At 41.3% G+C, this 25,760-nt stretch overlaps 1 protein-coding gene across 4 annotated transcripts in view; it reads right to left on the bottom strand.

Moving 5' to 3' along the window:
* Nucleotides 1-25,760, bottom strand: part of LOC149206732 (uncharacterized) — a 249,231-nt gene that overhangs the window by 189,229 nt on the left and 34,242 nt on the right. The window contains exon 2 of one of the 4 annotated variants that reach the window (XM_089395548.1): nt 20,842-20,969. The exons of the other annotated variants lie outside the window; for them this stretch is intronic. The gene's annotated coding sequence lies outside the window, so the exon portion shown is untranslated. The remainder of the gene's footprint in view (nt 1-20,841; nt 20,970-25,760) is intronic. 4 annotated transcript variants of the gene reach the window in all.

The following is a 25,760-nucleotide window of genomic DNA, read 5'->3' as shown; positions in this document are numbered from 1 at the left end:
CCGTGTTCCATATGCAAGTGCAGTCGGTAGCCTGATGTATGCAATGGTCTGTACTAGAACAAACATTGCACATGCAGTGAGAGTATTGAGCAGGTTTATGTCAAAACCAAGTAAGGAGCACTGGACAGCAGTGAAGCGGGTTTTCAAGTATTTGTGTGGCACTAGTGATTATGGTTTGTGCTACCAAGGAAGACCAGGATTGGACAGAGTGTTGGATATTCGTGGCTTTGTTGATGCAAACTGCACTGGAGATCTGAATCAGAGAAGATCTACAAGTGGGTATGTATTTAACCTATTTGGAGGTGCAATCAGTTAGATGAGTAAAAAACAATCTGTAATGGCACTATCAACTACAGAGGCAGAATACATGGTAGCCACTCATGCAAGCAAGGAAGCAGTTTGGTTGCAGAGATTGTGTTCAACTATGGGGTTAGTACAGGGAGCTATAAGGATAGACTGTGACAAAAGTGCAATTTTCTTGGTAAAGAACCCTACATATCATTCAAAGACAAAGCACATTGATGTTCAGTATCACTTTGTGAGGGATATGATAGAAGAAAAAAAGGTGTTGCTGGTAAAGGTGGACACTTTGAAGAATACTGCAGATGCATTGACAAAATCTGTGAGCTATGAGAAGTTCTCTTGGTGTAGAGAAACAATGGGCATTGCAGGGCTGGATAAATGACTAAGCTCTCTTGTGGCCTCCTGTGAAAAGAAAACAACAAGTGGGAGAATGTTGGGTTGTGTTATATTCTTTCCACGACTAGCCCACGTAGTTAACCAGGGGGTTAGAGGGGGGGGAGGGCCAGAGCCCCCCCCTTCGTTGGGCCGATTGCGTAGCGGGGGGGTCACAAGGGGTTTGAGGGGTGCAGGTAATCCCCCTTTATGGGATCCGGGGTAGCGCCCTCGAAAATTTTGTTTTTTGGACCCTATATTAGGTTGGGCGGACCTACCTATGGTTTTGTGCATGATTTTCGCACATGGTTTTGGACGCGATGGTTTTCGGTCCATGGTTTTGGATGCGATAGTTTTCGGTCCATGGTATTGGATGTTTCGACATGTATAAATATGTATTGTAACATTGAAAGTAACATAATGAAAAATCAAGCTGGTAGTCCCGGTTTTGGGATCCAAGGGAAAATCTCTGTGTATATATGTTTTATGTGTTATTCTCTCGCATTGTTTATTTCCTGCGTTTTAGAATTCGTATGCAGGTAATTTTTGTACGGAGTTAAAACCTACAACATTGACCATTTGGCCCTAGCAGACAGGGATTTCCAAATAAAGGATACTACAACTCCAGGCAACCTTCTGAAGCTCCACTGCTGGAGTAAAGATAGGTTCCTAAACCATGCTGATGACATCAACCTTTGGGAATCCAATTTGCCCAAGTATATATTCCCAGAAGTTCACCCATTCCCAGACATTGTACATTTTTGTCATGCCTGTTATATCCCTAGCCAAAGGGTTATTGTTGCCCCAAACCATGAGTTATTATTCACCATTACACCTGAGTCAATCAACCAAATGCTTCAAATCCAGTCTAGCCCCAATCTAACCCCTCTATCCATTGGACACCTGTTGGACTTATACATCACATTAGACCAGGTGAAAATCAAGCAAATCTTCCAAAATTTTATCATTGAAGACTGCCATACTCCTACAGATACCCCACCCTATGCTGCCACCTTTTTCTCAAAGACTGTCAGGCACATAATCACCATGCTCTCATGCATCCTTGGATATACCACAGATGAGCATGTGGATGAGGTCATCTTGGCCTTCTTGTCCATTTTTACTCCAGGCAAGCCTCCTGCTATCATGTTTGATTATGCTCAGTTCATTGCAGACAGAATGCATGAACAATTCACTAGACTGCCCACTGAAAGAGTTTTCAAATACTCTTCAGTGTTGTTTCATATGTTCTTGTATTACCAGACAGATAAGTTCCTATGAGGATCCAGAAATTGGACACCAAGGGAAAGGAGAGATCAGTGATCTACTGGACACCCTTGGTCCACAAGTTTTCCACAGCATTCACCTACAAAGACTTCATAGACTCCTTTGTATACCCTATCATGAACATGCTGACTTCTAAGACTCAGCCTAGAATCAACCCAGAGATCAAGAGAGTGCTACAATTGGCAAAGAACAACAAGGTGGGAGATTGGTACCTCTACCAGAACCACACTGAGATCAGAATCTATGGCTGCCAATTAGCCCCCTATAAGTTGCCCAAATACCTCCCTATGAGGATATTTGCTCTTGAATACTTCAGACAAATCATCAACTCTGATGAGGTCCACTTCCTAGCTTATAGGAAGAAAACCCAGTTCAAAGTGAAAAACCAATTGGGCCCATTCATTTGCAACAATAGAGAGGTTGGACCAGAGGCTGACAGTTTACTACAAAAGATGAAGTTCAGAAACAGCTTCATATGGCAGTATGACCCTTAAGGGGTTATAACTAAACTTAGACTCAGGGTCAAGTTGGGAGCATACATCCACCACCCAAGACCTGACATTGAACAATTTGCTAACCAGGATGAGTGGGTGGAGAACACCTTGATTGATATGGACAACAGAGAACAGAATCATTGATCTTGAAAGACAATTTAATCACAACTCTTTCCTACAGGTTCCAGAACAAGAGGAGCCAATGAACATTCCTCCTGTCCTTCAGACCCCATCCAATGAAGAGAAGAATCCTAAGAGGAACAGGGAGGAGGCATCTAGCTCTGCCATGGAGACTACTGATGAGCTGTTTGAGCCAAGCAAGAGGCCCAAGTTGAATCCTATCTTTGAACAGGAGGAGAACATTGCTTCAGAGGAAATAACTGACACTGAGGCAATGGGGCAAAGAAGTGAAAAAACAGTTGCATCAGGGGAAACACAGCAGCCATCAACCTCCAACACACAGATGATAGAGAGACAGCAGAATATGGAGGTTTCTTCCTGTCAGGGCAGCTGACAACGAAAGGGATATCAAAGATAAATTCAAAGAGATAAAGATGAGGAATGAAAAATTGAAGGCAGAGACATATGCCCAATACCTCAAGCTTACACCGCCAAACCAGACCAGACTGATGTCAGCCTTTGACATCAAAGCAGGGAAAATGCAGGTATCATTTTTGCAACCCACTGTACAACAACCAAAGACCTCAACAAACTACAAGAAGACAAATTTTGAGGTGTTGGCCAGGGATGTTCATCCCATTGATCAGATAGAGTTCCATAAGCAGGCTGGAGAAATGATTTACTCCACCCTCACAGAAAAGGCCATGGATGCTTTTAAGCTGAAAGATTCATTGGATAATGTGACAGCCCAATTCAAGCTGGAAAAGGCCTCCTCACAGGCCAAAGACACCAGGATAAAATCCTTGGAGGACTTGATCATTGAACTGGGCCATGACCCAAGTGATGTTAAGGCCACAGAGAAATTAATCAAGAAGAAGAATGAGGACATAGCAGCCCTCAAGAAACAGCTTAAGCTGCCTCCTTCACAGCACCCACAGACAAAAGAGGTCCTGGAAAGTCAGACCAATCATGAGGAAATGATGGACCTAGTGTTGCAACTGAATGATTAGTTGAAGGAGATGGAGAAAGAACTGGATAGCTTGATGCAGCTCAAACAAGCTAGTCTGGATAATGCTCCTGCAACTGTCATTCCAACAGTTACCATTGTTGTACCTTCTACATTGGTAGCATCCTTAGCTCCTACTGCTCCAATGGCCACTGCACTACCGGCTACTACATTAGCAACAGGATCAACAGCAACAGGCTCCACAGGAGATGAAGCAAACAGGTTGGTCAAAGCAATGGAAGAAATGTCCATTCAAACCACGGAGATGAACAGACTTAAGGAGAAAGTCACCAGCGTGGAGACAGATTACAAATTGGCCCAAATCATGCACAGAGAAGAACAACAGAAGGCCACAAGGATGATTGAAAGAATCAAAAGCCTGGAGAAAGAACTGACACTGGGTGAGCCTCTAGGTCAGGCTAAGCAGCAACTGTGGGCCAATATCATTGACTCTGTCAATGATATTTGGCCATCCATTCAGGTTATTTTTTAACAGATTGATTTGATAAAGCAGGCTATAGAAGCCATTCAGAAAGTTAAAGAAGAACTTGGAGATATGCCAGAGGAGGCAACAAGGATCATTCATTTCCTCAACTCCAAGAATAAGTATGAGCTGCAAGAACTTGAGATACCTGACAGGACAGGTACAATTTTGGAAGTCAGAAAAGTCCTCACTAAGAGGAATTTGATGTTGAACTTGGAGGATAAGTGTCAAACCATGCAACTAGCCATTGACAGGTTCATGGTTAAGTTCGAACTTTTGAAGGAAAAGGGATTACCTAATCCCTTAGTTATAAATGATAAGTTAATGACACATGAGGATTACAATAAGAAGATCAGGGAAGTGGCCAGAGATCAGGTAAACACTTCATCCATGAAGGGCATACCAACAGGCAAAGTATTGTACCAAACTTTTGAAAACTTGTTTTACCTCCAGCATGAGGTAAAACACATTTTTGTCAATAAACCAACTTTTGCCTAATACGTAGAGGCAGATGAGATATACTGAAAAATCGTCAATATCCAATTACTAGATGAGGAAAGATGGGAAAAACTGAATGATTTATTGTAGTAAAATATACAGTAAAAATATAAATGTACAATAAAAAGTAAAAGAGCACAGTAAAAGGATATTGACAGGTCAGCAAGGTTAAAGTGTATCAGATGAAAGAGTATCATATGAAAGGTTAAAGTAAAACAGAACATCCAGCGTGAAGACCAAACAGCCAACCAGCTTAAAGGGCAAAAGATCAAAGAGCAAAGCCAGCAGAACCTAAATAACAGGGACAGCAAGCAGCAGTTCAATAGTTGTCTCTATCTTCTTGCATGAAGATATTTCTTTTTCCTAGATTAGTTCTCAATGCAGTTTGAGATATTTTGTGATTCCTTTTTGTATAAATATTTCATAATTCGAAGTACATTTGTAAAGTTATTTTGATCTTAAGGATAATTGTACCACTTTCAAGTCAACAGACTGGAGCAAGTAATAAAAGCATTTCGCTACAGGATTCATGAGATGAGCTATTTGCAGTGAAGTATCTTCTTTGTTTGATTTTGTTACCTTCTTATGTGTTTCATAATCTTAAATGTGTTCTAAATTTGAATGAATTAACTGGAGATATCACTCAGAATTTGTTTAAGTACACTATGTTTTGCACAGTTAGTCATTTACATGTTTTCCTCTAATACCCGGATTTGAGAACCCTTAATTGCTCTCCCATCCTGGTTGACTTCTTTCATTCCTTCCAGAGTCCGGCCTAGGGAACCCTTAATTTCTCCCTGGATCCGATTTGAAACCATTTCACCATTTAGCCTTTGAGATCTACAGTAACTCATCTATCTTGCCCTGTAGACACTGTTTTTAGAACTAAATCCAGTCTTGTTTGTCTGACATTCGACCCCATAGCCCAATGGTAAAAGCAAACCTCTGTTCATCTAAGTAAAGTGATCCCACCACCCAAATTCAAACCAAAACCCAAGTGCAAACAATAACTAGCCTAAAATCATCTTAACTAAAACAAAGTTAAATTATAAAGAGAGAGCCCTCTCTGAGCATCAGGAAGGCTAGGTCCTGATCTCCAAAAGTGGTTTGTGGTTACCTTTGACTTTTCTTCCTTCTTTAACTTCGAAAGAAATATTAGAGTGATAACAAAATGAATAGGACAATCTTAAATATGGTGCGCTCCATGATGCTTTTCAAGAATGTAAAATTGATGTTTTGGGTTGATGCAGTTCTATGTGTATTATATGTAAAGAATAGATGTCCATCGAATGCTATTAGAAACAAAACGCCTTATGAAATGTGGTATGGGCACATTCCTTCGGTAAAGCATCTCAGGGTCTTTGGTTCCACATGTTATGCCTTGATACCAAAGGTACATAGAAACAAACTTGGTGCAAGGAGTCATAAGTGTATCTTCCTGGGGTATTCAAACACCTCCAAAGCATACCGTCTCTATGATGAAGTCAATAAAAAGTTTGTTGTATCTAGAGATGTAATCTTTCTTGAATCATCCAAAGTTGACAATGTTGTTGAGCGGCAACTTGATCGCTTGGATAGATTCGCAAATGCAAAATCATTTCAAGAATTTGATAATCGGATTCCACATCTTGAAGGGGGGATTCCTATACTAGATCAACCTATGGAATCTTCTTTTGAAGCACTCTCTCCTCTGCATGAAACTCCAACAACGGATGATACTTTGAGTGATGTGATTGACAGAATTGGGAGACTCAATCTTGATTCAGTCCCAACTCAATCAACTGAGCAGCCTGGACCATCTCAAAAAGGTCCCCCAAAGTGGCTGACAAAGACACTTGAAAGTGTTCATCCGGAAGAGGTTGGAAAGACTGGAACTAGAAATTCAACCCAGCAAAATGGAGGTGACGTAGATGACTCTGATTCACCTGTTGATATAGATGTTTCTTATGATTGTGAATTAAATTTGTCTACAGATTTTGAACCAACTTCCTTCAAAGAAGCCGCTTCTCATGATGAATGGAAAAAAACGATGCAAAAGGAGTATGATGCCTTGATAAAGAATGGCGCTTGGAAGTTGGTTGATCCTCCATTGGGAACCAAACCAATTGGCTGCAATTGGGTCTACAAGAACAAGTATAAAGTTGATGGCTCACTTGACAAGCACAAAGCCAGGCTTGTGGCAAAAGGTTTTGCACAGAAGGAAGGGGTCAATTATGAGGAGACTTTTGCCCCCACAGCAAAATGGGCTACCATCCGGACACTCTTTGCCCTAGCAGCTCAGAACGGTTGGAAAGTCCATCAAATGGATGTAAAAATTGCTTTCTTGAATGGAGATCTAAAAGAGAATGTTTTTATGTCCCAACCTGAAAGATTTGCTGTGAAAGGACATGAACATAAAGTATGCAAACTTGTGAAAACCTTGTATGGCCTCAAACAAGCATCGTGACCCTGGTATGAAAAACTAACTGAGCATCTTCTAAAACTCAATTTCAAGCATTATGATCTTGACGATGCAACTTTGCTTGTCAAGAAAGTTGGCAAAACAGTTGTATATCTTGTGATATATGTAGATGATCTTTTGATGACAGGGAACAATGAGAGCTACATTGCATCCATAAAGAAGGAATTGAGGAAAGGGTTTGAAATGACTGATTTGGGCTATGTTCATTACTATTTTGGTATTGAAGTAACTCAACATTCGAAGTCCATAATCCTTTCTCAAAAGAAGTATATCGGAGATCTGTTGAACAGGTTTGGCATGACTGAATGCAATCCTCTGACTACTACAATGGAACAAAACTTAAAACTCACATCCATTGAAGGAAAAGAATTTGAGGATGCAACAAAGTATAGACAGCTTGTAGGAAGTCTCAACTACCTGACTACTACCAGACCAGACATTTCGTTTGTTGTTGGAATCCTCTCCAGGTTTATGCAAAAGCCTTGTGAGGGACATTGGTCTGCTGCAAAAAGAGTTCTAAAGTACTTAAAGGGAACTCAAGTATACACAGGTGGGCGACTTCAGCTTGATTGGATACTCTGATTCAGACTTCGATGGAGACAAAGAAACTGGGGTATCTACTTCTGGTTATGCTATGAGTCTTGGATCAGGAGTTGTCTCCTAGAGATCACGCAAACAATCAGTTCCAGCAGATTCCACAACAGAGGCAGAATATGTGGCAGCAGTTGAGGCAACAAAAGAAATTGTGTGGCTCAGGAAATTCTGGAAGATTTGCAGGTAAAACAAGTACATTCGACTCCACTCATGATTGACAATACCTCGGCAATAAAGTTGGCCAAGAACCCAAAGTTCCATGATCGAACGAAGCACATCAATACAAAATATCATCTGATTCGACATCATGTTGAGGCCAAAACAATCCATCTTCGCCATTGTTCCACTAATGAGCAGATTGCAGACATCTTCACCAAAGCGCTTGGAAGAGAAAAGCTTGAAAGATTCAAAACAATGCTTGGACTCACCAACATCCCTTCAGATTAAGGGGAGAATGTTGACACCTAATCATAGGGTTGGGTGAACAATTGTAAATAGTATAAATAAATAATAAGAGAAAATGGAGAGTCATCGGGAGATGAAACTCAATTGTCACCCCTTCATGTATATAACTATGAACAGCCTAAATGAATATACATAATCTCATTTGAGGAGTTACCTCCTGGCCTGACAAGTATAAATACTTTGTAAAATATTTTGTGCATTCTTCTACCCTTTAATATTATTTTTCTCATTTGTAAATAATATTTTTGGGGTTCTTATTTTAGAAGTTTCTAGATCTTGTGTCTTGGGCTCTATTTATTTAGCTTGCAGGTGTGAAGGCTCAAGAATTTCAGGGATAATTTGATTGTGAAGAGCCTTAGTCCTCTCCTACCCGAGACGGCTAAGGTTTTTGGGTATAGAGGCCTAAGGAGGAGTCATCCAAGGAAAAGACCAAGGTTGTTCGGGGTTTGAGGCTTGATATAGGGCCTAGAGGCTTAGATCTAACAAACCCACCTCTCCAAGCTTCAACGCCTAGCCTAGAAGAGGTCGGTAACCCTAGGAGGGCTTTTTCACTAAAAATTCATGGTTTTCTTGTTATTTGCTAACTTCTGAAACTTGTTGCAGGTGTCCCTTGTGAATTTCATCACTGATTTGGGCTTTGTGGATAATTTTTCTATCTATTTGAGGCAATCGCAGGGTTTTGAAGGCTAATTAGCCCTGGACGCAGGGATTTGAGGCCTCTAGGCCTTGGCCGCAACCCCATTAGGGCCATTTTACCCTAGTCACGGGCCTATTTAGGCCTTGGAGACTAGGCCGCAACCCCATTAGGGCCATTTTACCCTAGTCACGGGCCTAATTAGGCATTGGAGACTAGGCCGCAAGGGTTTTTAGTGTGCTACACTTGCTCAAAAAAAAATCTCTAATCTCTCTTTGGTTGCAAGTCTAAAGGCATTGATCTCAAGGGTTTTCAAATGATTTTCATTGTTAATTTGCCATTGTGAATTTTCTGAGTCATTAGGGCTTGAAGTAGAATTATTTGTGTGGCTAAATTTTCTGTTTTCAGGCCCTAATTCACTTGGAAGAAGGGTTAGAGGGCTAATCTCATCATATCTTAGCCATCTAAGGCCATCTAGCCCTAACTGTGAGGCCTAGAGCTTCTTCCTCACTAGGCTGCAAGCCTCATTGGTCTCCCTAGGCCTATTCGCAGCCCTTGGAGGGCTAGATCCATCACACACATTCATTTCAAGGCTGATCCATTGGTGTTGCAGATTGCCTTTGAAGGGTTACAAGGCGAAGACATCAAATTTCCAAGACCTAGTTAGCTAATTTTGTACAAGTCTGATCCATTATTTGCATGTGTTTGGGCTAACAATTTGTGGTTGCAGTGATCTAAAATTTCTACTCCTTGTGTTTCAAGCTAACCTCTTGTGAGTGCAGGCATTGGAGGAGTGATTTCTCTCTTGGGTATTCCCAAGCTTGGTATAGGCCTCTTAAGGGTTTGCATTTCCTATCCCCATCTCTCTCTCTTTTCAGTGTTGAAATTTATATCAGATCTGAAGTATTAACAACAGTGGCATATAATCACTAAGAAAAGGTCCTAAATCTAATCTAAATAACCTCAAGATCCTAAAAAGTGATTCACTAAAGAACTTAAGAGTAAATTGATCATTGTTTTTCCTCCTTTGAAATTGAAATATTGGATGAATCTCATAGCAAAAGAAGTCTGATCAGATTTGGAGTAAGTGCTTGGGACTTAAATCTAATAAGTCTTATGAACCTAAAGGTCACTTCATGATTGTTTAAAGTTTTTCCATTGAAATAGTGATTGTTTTCAAGTAGATTGTGGGACTGCTATTATGCAATTTGTGGGCTGATCTATAACAGTGATTGTTGCAAGAGAAGCTCTTGAAATATCCGAAGTTACATTGGTGTCTTGATAATAGCCTTCCATTGCATCTCTTACATTTTTTCTTGCATCATTGCATTGGCATTAGAGAGCCTTTCTCATTTCAAATTGTTAAAAGCACTAGTTGCATTTTGCATATTGCATCTTTGCATTATCATTACACTTTGCAGCATATCTTAGCTACTCCCTTTGTCATATTAACCCTTGCATTTGCATCCTTGCATTGTCATTATAACGCTTTGCATTCTTGGCATCTCATTTTTGTAGTTGCATTAGTTTTATTAAAAATCACTATTAGCAATCTCTTATTGAGCTTGTCAATATTGTGTTTAAGATCATCTAATGTGCTTCATTGACTTGTGATCTAAGTGGTAAGTGCTATAAGATTTTTCTTGTGCCTAGTTGTTATATTACTTCATCATAAGAAGACTTAAATAAGATCTTAATTAACTCATTGATAACTCTTACCCATTACCTGTGGGTAGTATGCATAGGAGAAAATTTTCTCCTAGATGGTCCTCAGCCAACAGCCACCAAATAGCTCGATGTGTCATTATCTCCACCACCTGAGCCAGCCATGTGGTCCCTCACCCATCTGTTATGATCGTATGTTTGAAGGTGGGCCTCCCAATCCCGAAGGTATGTCTTTTCATTGGTGTAGTTGGGTGATTTTGCTTACTTATCATGGACACTTTTGGGCACGGATTGGTGGGGGGATTCAGCGTAAAGAGTGGGCTAGGTCTGTACTCTTGTCTCCTTTGCCAATTTGGTTGTTAGCCTTGTATCCTAGTCCCGTGGGATCTCCTTTACTGGCCACTAGCTTTAGGGCTAGCACTACATGGGAAATCTCGATTTGGTTGCGTGGTCCACGTTCCCCACACCATATACATCACTCCCTTCCGCTCATTTTAACCCCATTCATCACTTTTCCCATCTAGATCCACATGTGTCCACTAGTTCCACATAGGGTTGGCCTCCCCCTCCCCTTGTCCACATTCTGGGTCAGGCCTGGAACAATGCCCCAAAGGTTGAAGCAGCGAAAAAGAAAAAGAAAAAAGGCATAAATTGGCCTCTCAACAAGAAATGTATCACAAAATGCAAAAGATGGTCAGGGCATACAAATTTAGCATGTGGGCAAAAGCCAAACATGAGCTCTACCCCTTATTTGTGGTCATCACCCTAGTTCCTATTGGCCCTAGATGAGCTCTCTCCACATTAAGGAACACATGATTGTCCCAACCCTTAGTGGGCAATGAAATGCCCCACCTTAAAAGGGGGTACCTACTGCTATATCCTACACATCATGCTCTCATTCCCTGGAGCCCAGAGCAGTGATGAAGAAAAATCAATCAAATGCAAAAGGCATATGAAGAAGCGTGGAAAAACAAAAGTCGGGGTAACTCATGTAGCACGATTTGCTCCCTCCTACACTCATGTACCTAAGTGTGGGCTTTCCTCATTATAGCTACCCTTGTACAATGACATGTGGCCTGGATCCTTCCTGTGATCCCCACTTCGTTCCATCACTATCTCACATGCCACCTACCCATTGATGGATGTACCATGGACATGTCATCCCCGTTAAAGGTTGAAACCACCTAATAGGGTCCTTGGTTAACCCCCTTATTAAGCTTGGAGACACTTGTACATGCCAAAGCGTACTATGGAAGGGCATACCACCATGAATTGCCCACTTGATTCCATGATTTGTAAGCTCGTTTACATGATTACTCTAATGATTTGTTGTATTGGAGGGCAAGGGGACGCATTGGATCTTATGCAAAATTGCAGGTGGGTCTCCATTTGGGGTTTGGTCTCCCTATACGGGGTCCAAGCCCTCCAAAGTGCCACATTAGCACTTGTAGGGTAAGCATTGAGAGCCATGGGCCTCCACCATAACAGGGAGTACCTCATGGATCCCCAACACCATTCAGTGATTGCTCGTGTTCCACCTTTTGGATTGGGATGATGCACCTAGACCACCATGCCCAGCCGGCTCCACACTTGTACCACACACTTGGCAAAGGTTATAGGGTCCAGATGAGGATGTGTCTTACTGCAGGAGACAAAGGGACGGCTTATATCATCATCCTAGCCCTTACAAATGGTTTACAGGCATTATCAATCCACTTGGAGACCCATGAGGATGTCATAGTGCCCCCACACCCACTTGGGGACACCACATGTGACTTGCTTGGATATCATGGAGCCAAGCCTTTGTCCCCTATGTTTGGGGTCCATTCTCTCGCCATGTAACACTTTGCAATCCACTAGGCCTTCTCAATGGCCCAACGACTCATTATACTGATTATTATGCCCTCTTGAGAGGCTTCTTTTTATGTTATTGAGCTATCTTGGTGGGCTTGTCACCAAGTGATGTTATTATTGCACATTATTTTATTATTTGGGGTTTAATTAGGCCTAATTAGGCAAATCGAACTCTTTAGAGAGGATATAAATTGATGAGAGGCTCATTCATTCCTCTCATCATCACTTGTTTGGGATTAGTAGCTCTTGTGAGAATTTTGCATTTCCTTTTGGAGGACAAGTTTGGTTTCATGGATGAATTTTGATGTTTGGATACTACTATTCTCTTGGTCTTGGAGCTTCAAATTTGTCTTGATTTAATGATTGGATGTACTCATTGTACATGTAAGTGCTCCTTTCATGCCTATTCTTTACTTTTATCTTGTCACATGAATGTTGCTGAGATTTTCGCTATCCAGTTCTGAAATTGCCTCTAATTTATGCGTAATTGAGGAATTTTTTATCTATTATAGTGTTGCATATATTACATGTGTCATGTACAACGAATGAATGTTCCTAGAGGCTAATTTCAATTCAATGCACCTCGTTAAGTCATCAATCCTTGCACATCGAGGTATAAAATCTTTTGGTAGCTGCTCTCATGCCCTAATTGTCATGCGAAGTTGCCTAGAGATCTCCTTGATTGGATATAGTCTCTCCAAATCACAAAATCACCTTGATTCCATCTCTCCCAAAGGCAAGGCATTGATCTAACCATTGGTGATCACTTAAGGAATATTTTTCTCACCTTTTTCTTCTCCTTCTAGGCCTAACCCTAGTAGGTCACCTAGGGCATCCAACGAATTTTTTTGTAGCCATTCAAACCCCTCGATTTTTGGTCCACTATTGCATTGGGATTTTCTCTAGAGGTCCTCCAAATTTCAAGCAAATCTGACAATATAATCCTGAGATATAGCAAGCCCTAGCCATAAGACCAATTCTTGCCCTAGGTTGATTTGGGTTAGTGTCCTCATTTGGATCATTGCATTCAAACCTCAAAAGGAAACTTGTCCTTTGATCCTATCCTTTCCCCTAATTAGGTCAAGTCCCTCCTTGGTTGATCAACTCCATACTCTTGACCTAGTCTGGGTCCAGTTAGGTGTTGATTTGTGGTAGCATCGGATGTGCTCTAGCCATGAAAATTGGTGGAGAGGCTAAAGCACATGAGATCTCCAAAACCCATAAATCGTTTGGAGAAATTCTACCCAGAAAAATAATTAATATTTTTAATGGGGTCCTAAGTATAAACTTAGGAAAATTAAAATATTAATGTGTATTAAAATAATTTTGGGTTAGAGGGTTCTAAGAGACGAGGATCAAGCCAAATCTAATATTAGTCGTTGATTAGGGACTTAATCTCAGTCGTTGAAGACTCAACAGGAAAAGTATAAGAGGAGGCTTGAGCATTAGTTGGAGGTACACCATATTGATCAGTTAGTTCGATTTTCTAGAGCGAGATTTGCTGAGAGAATCGAACCAGTGATCTGTTGCAACGAGGGGCAGTTTGGCACGAGGTCGAGAATGCATAGCAAAAAGGCAGACATAGTGCCAAAGAGACAGCGCAGAGCCTAGAGAGGTTAACACAGAGGCAGCTGGGAGCTATGTAGAGGCTGAAGAGGCTAGCGTGGGTGACACAGAGGGTCTGAGCGCTGACGCAGAGGCTGCAGTGGCTGCGCAGAGGCTAGCAGAGCTAACGTAGGGCCAAGAGGCAACGCCGGGAGAATTTTCGTGGGGCAGACTAAGTGATGGTGAGCTGGGAAGGGTGACGCAATCCCTGTAGAGTGACGCAGAGCAGCAAAGAAACTTGGAGCAACTTTCATTGTCCAACTAAGGAGCTACCATTGTTGATGTGGAATCGTTCATCCGTTGAGATCAGCTGGAATATCCGTCTCCGAGGAGAGGCACTACTGCCGAGGGCATTCTCTGTTGGGTGAGCCATTTCTAGCACCCTAGATGTATTCAGAAACTGCATAATAATAAAACTCTCATATCTGTTGCACCAGTTTTCCCACATTGGGTTTTTCTGGGGACGATTGTCCAAAAATAACGGTGTCCCTTCTGTTGTTGTCTCAGTTATTTCAGTTGTTGACCTGTATATGAGTTTAAGGTTGCATTTGTGTTTATTTTAGTATTTATATTTATAAATAACTTGTTAATGGAATAAACAAGTAGGAGAAATTAAACCAGATAATGCAATAGGGATTTCTAACGTGTCAAACTTAGAAATTTCAACATGGTATCAGAGCATTGCATATCATAGGAAAATTGAAGGCACCAGCAGTAATATGAAGTATTTGCAACAGTAGCAGCTATCCCAAGAGACAGCGTTGTTCCAAAGCAGAAGTAGCAAAGAAGAAAGTGACGCAGAGGGCCTGCGTCATCACTTCGAGCCAGAAGGAGGGTCAGCGTAGAGGCAGAGGGGTAGATCAGACCTACGCAGTGCCCGGTCATCTTTCTCAACCAGGAAGGATCGACGTTGTGGCCAAGAGGAGCAGATTTTGTCATTGTCGGGATTGCGCAAAGCCTGAAAGACTCAGTTTCTTCAGTTGTCGGGGCTTGGGGAGTTGTGGGCATATTGTGATTGAGAAGTTGGTGGGGTGTTGTTTTTGTCGATGCAGAACAGTACCTAAAAGGACAGAACCAAGGTAGAGAGAGTTGCTACCTTGACGGATTTCTAGCCAAGAAATCCAGATCCAAGTTATTGTTGCAAGGAGGATTGGAGAGGAGCGGTTTGACATTTGGCGGGAGGATTTCCAACAGGGAAATCAGGACTTAGAGGGAGATTTCGAGGAGGGGAGTCAAAACTCAGAGGGAGTCCAGAAGAGGAGCTGAAATGGCAGGGAACGCACTGAGGGATCAGAACAGGTTGGACAAGGTTTCCAACTTTGTCATCTGGAAGGCCAGGATCCTGGCAGTCTTGGATCGACATCGCATCAAGGACTTTGCCTTGAGAACCATGGCTATCCCGATCAACCCAGCTGAGAATGAGAAGTATGAGGATGCAATGGCAAGGGCGAAGTGCATGATCCTTGACGGGGTTAAAGATCATGTCGTACCACATATTGCTAAAAAGAACACAGCAAAGGAGATGTGGGATACTTTGAAGACCTTGTATCAGGGCTCTTCCGTGCAGCAGAAGATGCTATTGGAGAATCAGTTGCAGTCGTATCAGATGCAGAAGGGAGAGTAGATAGATTGTTCCTCCTCAGATTGCAGGAGATTCGTGACTAGCTTACTTCCGTGGGGTCTACACCAAATCCAGAATTCATGGTGAGAACTGCCCTGAATGCAGTCTCCGAGGAGTGGGAGACATTTGTCCAAAGTATTTTGGGCAGGGCTACCCTTCCAAGATGGGAGGAGATGTGAGCGGCTCTTCGCCAAGAAGAGATCAGGCGGATGACCAAGGCATGGAGTAGTGCTAGGGGAGGACGAATCAAGAAAGAGGAGGAGGAGGATGCGGCTCTAGCATCTACAGGACAATAGGGGAAGAGGAAGAAGAAGGATATCTCCAAGGTGAAGTGCTTCCATTGTGGGGAGTTGGGACATTATGCATCCCAGTGTCCCAAGAAGAAAAACAAGGGAGAGGCTTCCGACTCCAAGGCAGCACTAGCTAAGGCGGAGAAAGAAGTCGAGATTGATGACGATTGTGCCATGAGTGCTCATGCACCTCTAGAGAAGAGGTGGGGAGACATCGAGTTATAGTCATGAGAACTACATACTAGGTGCGGGATCCTTGAGGTGCCCAAACTCTTGGATCATATCCGGCTACGGGAGCCATTAATGACAGTAGCGGGATGACAGAGGTCAGATGGAGCAAAGTGTAGTGGAGCAGCAAGGCAGTTCTTGGGTGGAGAAATCTGAGGCAACACAGTGGAGGTTGCAGCAATGCGAGAGGCACAGAGGTGTATGCAGCAACGCAGTGGCAGCAAAGGGAGCACAGGGTAGCAACAAAGGCAGCTTCAGTTTCACAAGGCTTCCAAACTGATTGGGATATCAGTATTTGGGAGAAGTCAGTTACCTACTTCTCGGTAACTAAGTTGCAGTGCAGCAGTGAGTAGTGGCAGTGTTAGGGACAGCATGGGCAGCATATTGAGAGGGAGTTGCAATACAGATGTAACAGTGGCAGTGGCAGTGTCACGCGCAGCAGTACAGGCAACAGCAGTACAGATGATGTGAGGCAACAGGCCAAGCATCAACACAGGTACCAATGTGGAGGATCAATGTGATGTTTCCATGGTGAAGCATTACTAGAGCACATTCCTCGCTAAGAGGGAGTGTTGATTTGTGGTAGCATCGGATTTGCTCTAGGTATGAAAATTGGTGGAGGCTAAAGCACATGAGATCTCCAAAACCCATAAATCGTTTGGAGAAATTCTACTCGGATGAGGAGATATTAAAATAATTAATATTTTTAATGGGGTCTTAAGTATAAACTTAGGAAAATTAAAATATTAATGTGTATTAATATAATTTTGGGTTAAAAGCTTCCAAGAGATGAGGATCAAGCCAAATCTAATCTTAGTCGTTGATTAGGGACTTAATCTCAGTCGTTGAAGACTCAACAGGAAAAGTATAAGAGGAGGCTTGAGGGTCAGTTGGAGGTACACCATATTGATCAGTCAGTGCGAATTTCTGGAGCGGCGTTTGCTAAGAGAATCGAACGAGTGATCTATTGCAACGACGAGCAGTTCGGCACGAGGTCAAGAATACATAGCAGAGAGGCAGACATAGTGCCAAAGAGACAGCGCAGAGCCTAGAGAGGCTGACGTAGAGGCAGTTGGGAGCTATGTAGAGGCTGAAGAGGCCAGCGTGGGTGATGCAGAGGGTCTGAGGGCTGACGCAGAGAGCCAAGGGGCTGACGCAGAGGCTTCAGTAGCTGCGCAGAGGCTAGCAGAGCTGATGCAGGGCCAAGAGGCAGTGCCGGGAAAATTTTCGTGGGGCAGACTGAGTGTTGGTGAGTTGGGAAGGGTGACGCAGTCCCTGGAGAGTGACACAGAGAAGCAAAGAAGCTTGGAGCAGCTTTCGTTGTCCAGCTAAGTAGCTACCATTATTGTTGTGGGATCATTCATCCGGTGACTGATCAGCCGGAATATCTGTCTCCGAGGAGAGGTACTACTGCCGAGGGCATTCTCTGTTGGGTGAGCCATTTCTGGCACCCTAGATGTATTCAGAAACTGCATAATAATAAAACCCTCATATTTGTTGCACCAGTTTTCCCGCATTGGGTTTTTCCGATGACGATTGTCCAAAAATAACGGTGTCCCTTATGTGTGTCTCAGTTATTTCAGTTGCTAATCTGTATATGAGCTAAGGCTGCATTTGTGTTTATTTCAGTATTTATATTTATAAATAACTTGTTAATGGAATAAACAAGTAGGAGAAATTAAACCAGATAATCCAGTAGGGATTTCTAACGTGTCAGACTTAGAAATTTCAACATTGGGTTCTTTGTGGTCCCACAACTCTACAACTCAAATTCCACAAGGATTGCATAGAATCCATTTCTCCATAAGGATCCTTAAGTCTAGGGAGCCCCTTGTCAAGGCATATCCTCTAAACCTAGGCTCAAGCATCCTCTTGGCCTTTCCTAGAGAGCCCATCACCTTGCTTCTTAAGCAAGTAAGCCATATAATTGAGTCTCTCTTGTGAATAGGCCCTAGGAATCACCTTCCATCCATTCATTGATCTATTCATCCTTGTGGTTCCTTTCATACCGGGACTCCTCCCATCAATGAAAATCCATAAAGAGCAGGGAGCCTTAGCTGAGGTGATAGTGGACTATCGCTCCATTGTTGCCCCTTGACCTAGTAGTTGCTCTATAGGATCCCCTCCTAGGATCCCTACTAGTTTGAGCGGTAACAATAACCATTAATAAGCTCTTGAATAATTGAAGTTGTTAATATTGTTTCATTGGGATAATTGTTCTCTAAGTACTTCATTTATTTGCTCATATTGCTTTTGTCATCTTATGTTGAATAAGCATTCTGATTTCAAGTAATCTAATCTTGTTGAAGTACTTAACAAATTTAATAATCTCATTGAATCAATCACTCGCATCTTGCATCTTCATTCTAAGTTAGAAGTGCATCTTTAAAATTTACCTCCAACCATAAGCTTGGTTGTAAGAAGATAGGACCTCCTTCACACAATTTGTGAAGTCTAGACCCTCATTCGCAATTAACATAGTGACCTTGCAGTTCTCTTGTGGGCAATCCCTTGTAGAAACGAACGCACTTGGGTGGTTAGAACTCCATGGGAGGTATTGTTAATGAGGGCCTTAGCCTCCTTCCCTTGGACTTCTCTCCACAACTTGCATCCAAGACTAGCTTCAAAATAATTGAGAAGAAGGATTCACCAAGATTACGCATATAATTAAAATCTACCAAGAGTTTGCATCTCACATAGATTTAGGCCATGCATTCATTTAGGATAGATTTGCATCCCATAACAATTGTTCATCTGGTAACTTGGAATTTAATCCATATTGTGCAAGTAGTCAATGTTTAAAGGAACTGGTCTCTAACTTAGAATCCTAAGAAATCTAATCAAGTCGTGCTTAATAATCATACTTGTCGCTTAATCTCAACCAAGTTGCTAGGCCATTTAATTGTGTCTCCTTCACTTGTTGGTTCCCATCAAGTTGTTCATATTCTCATCCATAGGGACGACCCCCCTTAGCCTACATTTAGGACACAGCTTAAACGGAGAGGGCAAGAATCAAAGTGACAGCCACTACCCTGAGTGTTTTCAGAATCATGTGTACAATTTGAGCAACAGCATGGCCATACCACATTCCATATGGCGTCTTATTTCTTAGAGCATGAGATCAACACCTATTTTTCACATATACAGCACATAGAACCACATTAGCAAAAAACATCAACTGTACATTTTTGAAAAACATCATGGAACTAACCATATTTAAAATAGTCCCGTCATTCTTTCAACTACACCATTTTGTTGACGATTGTATAGAATTGTGGTTTGATGTTCAATACCACGTTGGCAAAAATAGTTTTCAAATTCATTAGATGTATATTATCCTCCATTATCAATACAAAGAGAGGCAATATGCAATTGTGCTTTATTTTAAATCCATACATAAAAAATTTCAAGAGCCTGAGATTCATTTTTCAACAAGTACACTCAACACATCCTAGTGTAATAATCAATAAAAGACATGATATGTTTATTGCCATTAGCAAATAGAATAGGCATGGGGTCACACAGATCAAAATACACTAGTTCAAGTTTTCTATATGCTCCGAAATTGGAAGCATGGAAGGGTTGTTTGTTATGTTTTCCAAGGATAAAAGCATCCCTTTGCTAGAAATAGTAGGCAAACCAAAAACAACATTCTTTTTCAACAAACAGAGTCTGTCATAATTAATGTGTCCAAATCTAGTATGCCATAGAAAACTAGATCAGAATGTACCTTCATTATAGTGAGAGAGGTATGAAGAATTTTGTGCATGAGTAAATGTCCCTTTCAACTTTACTAATCTTTTGTCCTCCACTCCAGTCATGACAACCATGTTGTCAGAAGCTTTCCTTATTTCAACTTTACCTTCAAAGATATGAATGAAATGGCCTTGCTGTGAATGTGCCCAAGGGATAGCAAGTTCCTTTGCAACTTCAGAAGATAGAGCACATCATGCAAAAGAAAATCTGAGAATCCAGGTAGTTTAAGCCTAACGATGCCAATTCCCAAACATTTGAGACTTAATTTATCTGCAAAATACACTATACCATCTACATTATCACTAAAATCTTCAAAGAAATCTCTCTGAAGGTCATGTGGCATGTTGCAAACATGTCAAGCAACCATGCATCTCTTTAAGAAGCAAACGAATAGTGAAATAAATCTTCAATTACTCCAATATTGCAATGAGAAACAATGTAATGAGCAGATTCAAGTGCTTTCACTTTCGTTGGATCTGATATTTTACCTTTGCCTTCTTTATGATCATGCTTGTCTTTGATCTACTCCCAGGGCATTCTACATGGTGTTGCATCATGTTCATTTCTATTGCAACGAATGCAGTGAAAATCAAGTCTCTCTCCTTGATTGTGTCTATCCCCTGCCTAAGGAATTCTTTCTCCTACATCCGCTTTTAATGCCATTTCCTCTAGAAGAATTATGTGACATGTGATTGATTCTTCCCTTACTGAGCAAGACACGCAGTGTCTTCAGTGGGATGAGTTGTTGTCTTCCTCTTTACAAAGGCTAGCTCATGTTGAAACTTTCTCCACCAAAGAGTCTAATGTAATAAAATTTAGTCGGTCACTAGTTTGTAGGGATTCAAGGTAGTGAGAATATGTAGGGTAGAGGGCCTTGATGAAGGTTGTGATAAGAAGGTTTATCTTCACTCCAATGGCATCTATGCCATACATGATGGCTTCGATCTTAGAAGGTAAGGCCACGGGATCATCATCCTTCAACTCTAGCTTGAAGAGCTTCGTCGGCAGTTGTACAAGTTCCAATTCTAAGTGTGGGTCATACAAGTCCTTTAACTTATTTACAACACCATAACAATATGTAATTGAGACAATATGATGACTCACCTCTTCAACTACTATCGCAATGATCAGCGCATATGTTTTCTTGTCTTTGTTCTTCCCTATGGGTAATTCTTTCGTTGATGTAGGCTTCCTAGGTCCATTATCCTCTCCTCTGCCAATGACAACTTCTCCTTCACAGATGCCATCCCACAAATCATTGAAAATGAGTGTGATTGATCTTTCTAGACCACTCTCAATAGTTCTCTTTAATAGTTTGCACCATTCCAACAATGGAGATGAGAGAATGTATCCTACAAATAGAGCTTTAAGATGAGGTCAAGATACACAAACTCTCTATAATAACAATAATATCCAGTAAGAAAAAGTCTCAAATAACTCTGAAATATCTCTTCATCAAATTTCAACCACACAACAAGGGCTTTTGCTTGAATTTTTAAATTGCAGACAACACATGAACATAGCCTCACACTTTAATCTTTTTGGATTAAGTTACAAATAAATAACAATCTAGAAAATATGAATATCTGAATGAGGTGGTTGTGTGGGTCAAAAATATCACGAGGAATAACTATGATCACTTGCTAAAATAATTGAACTATCTCATTGTTACCAAGCTTCTCAACTTTATTTGTCAAAGCCATAGTTCCAAATAGCACTATGATGCGCTATCAAATCCATCCCCAGACAAGCATGAATTCTCTAGCAGATTTTGTAGTTTATGTGCCATTGTTGTATGTAAAAATTAGTAGAAAACTCCAATCTTGAGAAGAAGAGGCTCCAAGTCCGATTATGGCAAAATCGTAGCCCATGAATCTGACTATTTCTAGCACTGCCAACAAGAATTCTAGTAGGAATGGCCATATACACACTCATACTCGATCCCTGGAACAAGTATCAAGTTGACAATGAGGCACACAACAAAGGTTTGCTATGTCAAAGGAGCCGACACTAGGGTTACTAGGGAGCCATTTGTCGTTGGTCATACTATTACCAATCTTATCATCATAATAGATGTCAATAGTTCAATTAGTGGCACAGAGAGCACTAAGGAAGAAGAGAGCAGTATTCTATAGTACCCATGTTAGATTTTTTACCACTAGACTCAGTGCACACATACACACCAGATATGGTAACAATCTCAAATTTACTAATTAACTGAAACACACAAATGTTCATAAGCAGAAACAAATTTAGCATAGCGAAACTTATAAAACCAACAATTAGATCATGCACGGTGACATATTACATACAAGTTTTGCCCAATCAATAGTTCTTCATTAAATTCTTCTCACAACCTACTCGAGTCCCCTTACTAGGATAATGGCCCTCGACGAAATTACATATACAACAATTACCCTGGATTTGATCCAATCGATCAAGCCCTAGATCCATCCTCGATTTGGCTTTATCTGGATCTCCTTTGTTGCTCCATGTTATTGCTTCGGACCCAACACAACTAAGTATCTCACTCATAGCAAACCTACAATATTACTCATGCAGATCTTTTACTTACTTGAGAGAATCTCTCTATCATTGTCTTTGCCCCTGCATGTCTTTGTGCTCTTACCAACCACAGGCCATCTCGCCTCTCTTTGCCAACCACAAGCCCTCTCACCCCTTTTTGCCAACAACAGGCCCTCTTTACCAACAACATCCTCTCTCAACCCTCTACAAGCCCTCTTGGCCCTCTCAACCCTCCATAGGCCTTCTAGGCCCTCCACAGGCCTGAGGCCAATTCTGCCTTCTCCTCCACAAGATGCTCTCTTGCCAACGACAAGAATGAATTTCTCACCCTTGTACTTACACTTTTCCAAAGGTTGCAATATGTAGTATCCTAGGGGAAATTTTTGCCCTAGGGTTTTAGAAACTAGGGTTTTCAAATTTCCCTTTTGCTTATTCAGTGGTGAGACAAACAAACCAATCAGTGGTATAGTATAATAGGATCCACAATAATTTAACAACCGTGCAATATCATTGTTCATTCAATTAATAATATCACTGTTCAACCAATCTTCAAACAAATCAATGAATTTCCAGTCCAACCAAAATGTAGCCAATGAATAGTTTTACACCTAACTCCTAATAATCAGGACTACCTACACCTACTTGCAGACTACAACTACTATTCTCTTGTAAAATCTAGTCAAAGGACTTAGGAGCGTACCCTCTGTCTGAAGTCTGCTACAGGAGAACCAGTGCTAAATTTTAAGAACCCACCCGCAACTTGCCTGAGAACTAGTGCTATCTCCAAGGGAATTTCGTCTGCCAGAATCTCCAATCAAGCCCTAAATTAGACTTTCGGGAAGGTCTAACTCCTTTGGGATACTTTTGTTCAACTCTAGAACCTGCAGATTGCTTCAGATAGGAAAATTTTCACACAGGATTAACCTCGAGAGATTTCACTGTGCCTCAGGAATTCAGGGTTTCCTACCTTGGTGAATTTGGGTACCTCAGGGTTTGATCTGTTTGCTACAACGGGCCTGACCGCCTCAGAAAGATCATGTTTTAGCCTCAAATCCATTTTATCAACCTTTTGAAGTTTTGTGGCCTACTTCAAATGAGTTTCACCAGGGTTTGGCCACAGGAATTTCGCTTGTCTATGCTCAGAAAACTCTCACGGGTCTGCAATGAAATAATCTTGGTCTCTGGCCCTCAGAACTCGTCCCCTTGCCTCAGGATATTTCTATCTTCAGCCTCAGAACAGGTCCACATAAATTCAGGAAGATTGTGGCTACCTTTCCACAAGAAATCTCGCCTTGATTTAGGTATTTAGTCACTGCCTACTCCAGAATGAATCCGCATAGCCTCAAACTCGATCTGCCTTAGGGGATTGATACCAAAACCTTGCTATTATTGAGAAAGTAAATCCCTGATGCCAGAACAATTAAACAAAAGACAAAATAGGATTGAAATACTTTGTTGCTTCCTCAGATAGATAGTTCCCTGTGCCAAAACAAGTAGAAAAATAAAAAGAGAAGTGATTAGGTAGAGTGGGATCACCTCCACCGAAACTAGTCCAAATGAGAGAACGAGGTCTTAAACCCTCTAAGCCTCAGGCTCAACAAAACAGAGATGAAATAATCCAATCCAAGTCATCCCTCAAGTGATTCTAATCCTCTTGCATTTATAGATTTCCTTGAGGGGGGTTTTCTCTTTAATTGATTGAGTGAGGTTCACATCAAGCCCCAACTTTGGGCATGTTGCCCTAACTGCCCCAAAAATTGCCCAACATTGGATATTTTGGGATTTTCTCCTTTATCGAGGACTATAACCTACAGGGATCAATATGCTACTTCATCCATAGGGTTAATTAATCCCTTGGGAACATTACAACCCCCCCTTCCCGACATTGCTTGTCCCCAAGCAATGACAGATCTAAGTGCAACAAAATTTGTCCATCCAGAAACTCTTCTTCATCCTTTGTAACTTCCTTCCTTTGCCAGATACCATAGTTGTTGCTTCTACTTGTTTCATCATTATTGAGGTCTATGCAAAATATGCAGCTATAATTCCATAGAAACAACTTGTTAGTGATGAATCCTTCCTTAAGTAGTGAACCCTTTGAAAAAAAATTCAATGTTGCCCATGCTTTGTTGTTGGCCCCTTTCCCTTTGATAATGACGTATTTCCAGTTTCTCAGTTGTTGCCTTTTAAGTGTGGTTGGTCATTGAAGATATTCAGCGTAGTGTGGGAAAACAGCCCTTCAAACAGCAAGAATTTAGTGGCAGCAATTCCTATTGTGATCTTGCAAACTTTCACCTTTGACAAAAATGATTTGGCAGCCTTCTCAATGTCTACCTGACTTGGAGCTGGGTTGTATATCATCTTATTGCCACGGTTCAGATCCATTCTTCTTGAAACTGTGGCCATCCCAAGAAGCATTTGTGTTGTTGCATACCCCATTTCACGCCCCTTGATGTGCCCCTTATAATCAATGTGACCTGTGCCTCTTTCCTTAAGCTTTTTGGAAGGATATATTGCTACAACTTGCTCTCCTTTGTGGCCCCTATTTGCACCAACAGTCTAATCTAAACATGTTGTATAGTTCTTGGGTTGAGGATGAGTACTTTTGATGAGCCTTTCCCTAAGAGTAGTAGATTCGAGGACAAAGTATATCTCATCTTTGTAGAAGATAATCTCGTTCTCCAACTTGTACCTGTCATCATGAATGACTCTGTCCAATATGTCACAAGCCAGTTTATTCTAGGAGTATTCTACTAATTAGTGGGCTCTCCAATCTCTCAAGAAGGTGTCATCTTCCGCAGGCTATTCATACCTAACCTCATTAGATTGTAAGCAGTTACTTGTAGCTCTACAAGTTGGCATGCAAATGACTTCAACTTGTTTGCGTATGACCTCCATTTGCTAAGTTGTGATAATCTGAGGACCACTATTGGTCATAACTCAGAGAACTACCTTCCTGCCCTTTGGGTCTCAGAATTCCAATTCCATCATTTGGTAGTTCATCACAATTCTTCCTAGTGAGTACAACCACTAAACTCCCAGCACCACGTTAGTATCTACTAATTCTATCACATAAAAATCATGAGTGAGTGTATACTTACCAAGAGTGATCCTCAATTGTGGAACAACCTGTTGATTTGGTGTAGCATCGGATGTGCTCTAGCCACGAAATTTGGTGGAGAGGTTGGGGCACATGAGATCTCCAATACCCAGAAAGGGTTTGGGCAAATTCTAAACAGATCAAGAGATATTAAAATAATTAATATTTTTAATGGAGTCCCTAAGTCTAAACTTAGGGAAAATAAAATATTAATGTGTATTAATATGAATCTGTGTTAGAATGGTCCAAAAGACATGGATCAAACCAGATCTAATCTTAGCCATTGATTAAGGACTTAATTTCGGCTGTTGAGATGTCAATAGGAAAAGTATAAGAGGAGGATTGAGGGTCACTTGGAGAATACACCAGATGATCAGTCATTCTATTTTTTAGAGCG

Source organism: Pinus tabuliformis, chromosome 1_2 (genome assembly GCF_031772625.1).
Source record: "Pinus tabuliformis cultivar Carrire ecotype Pingquan chromosome 1_2, CPIR1, whole genome shotgun sequence".
Taxonomy (NCBI): domain Eukaryota; kingdom Viridiplantae; phylum Streptophyta; class Pinopsida; order Pinales; family Pinaceae; genus Pinus; species Pinus tabuliformis.
This window is presented reverse-complemented; position numbering and strand designations above follow the sequence as displayed.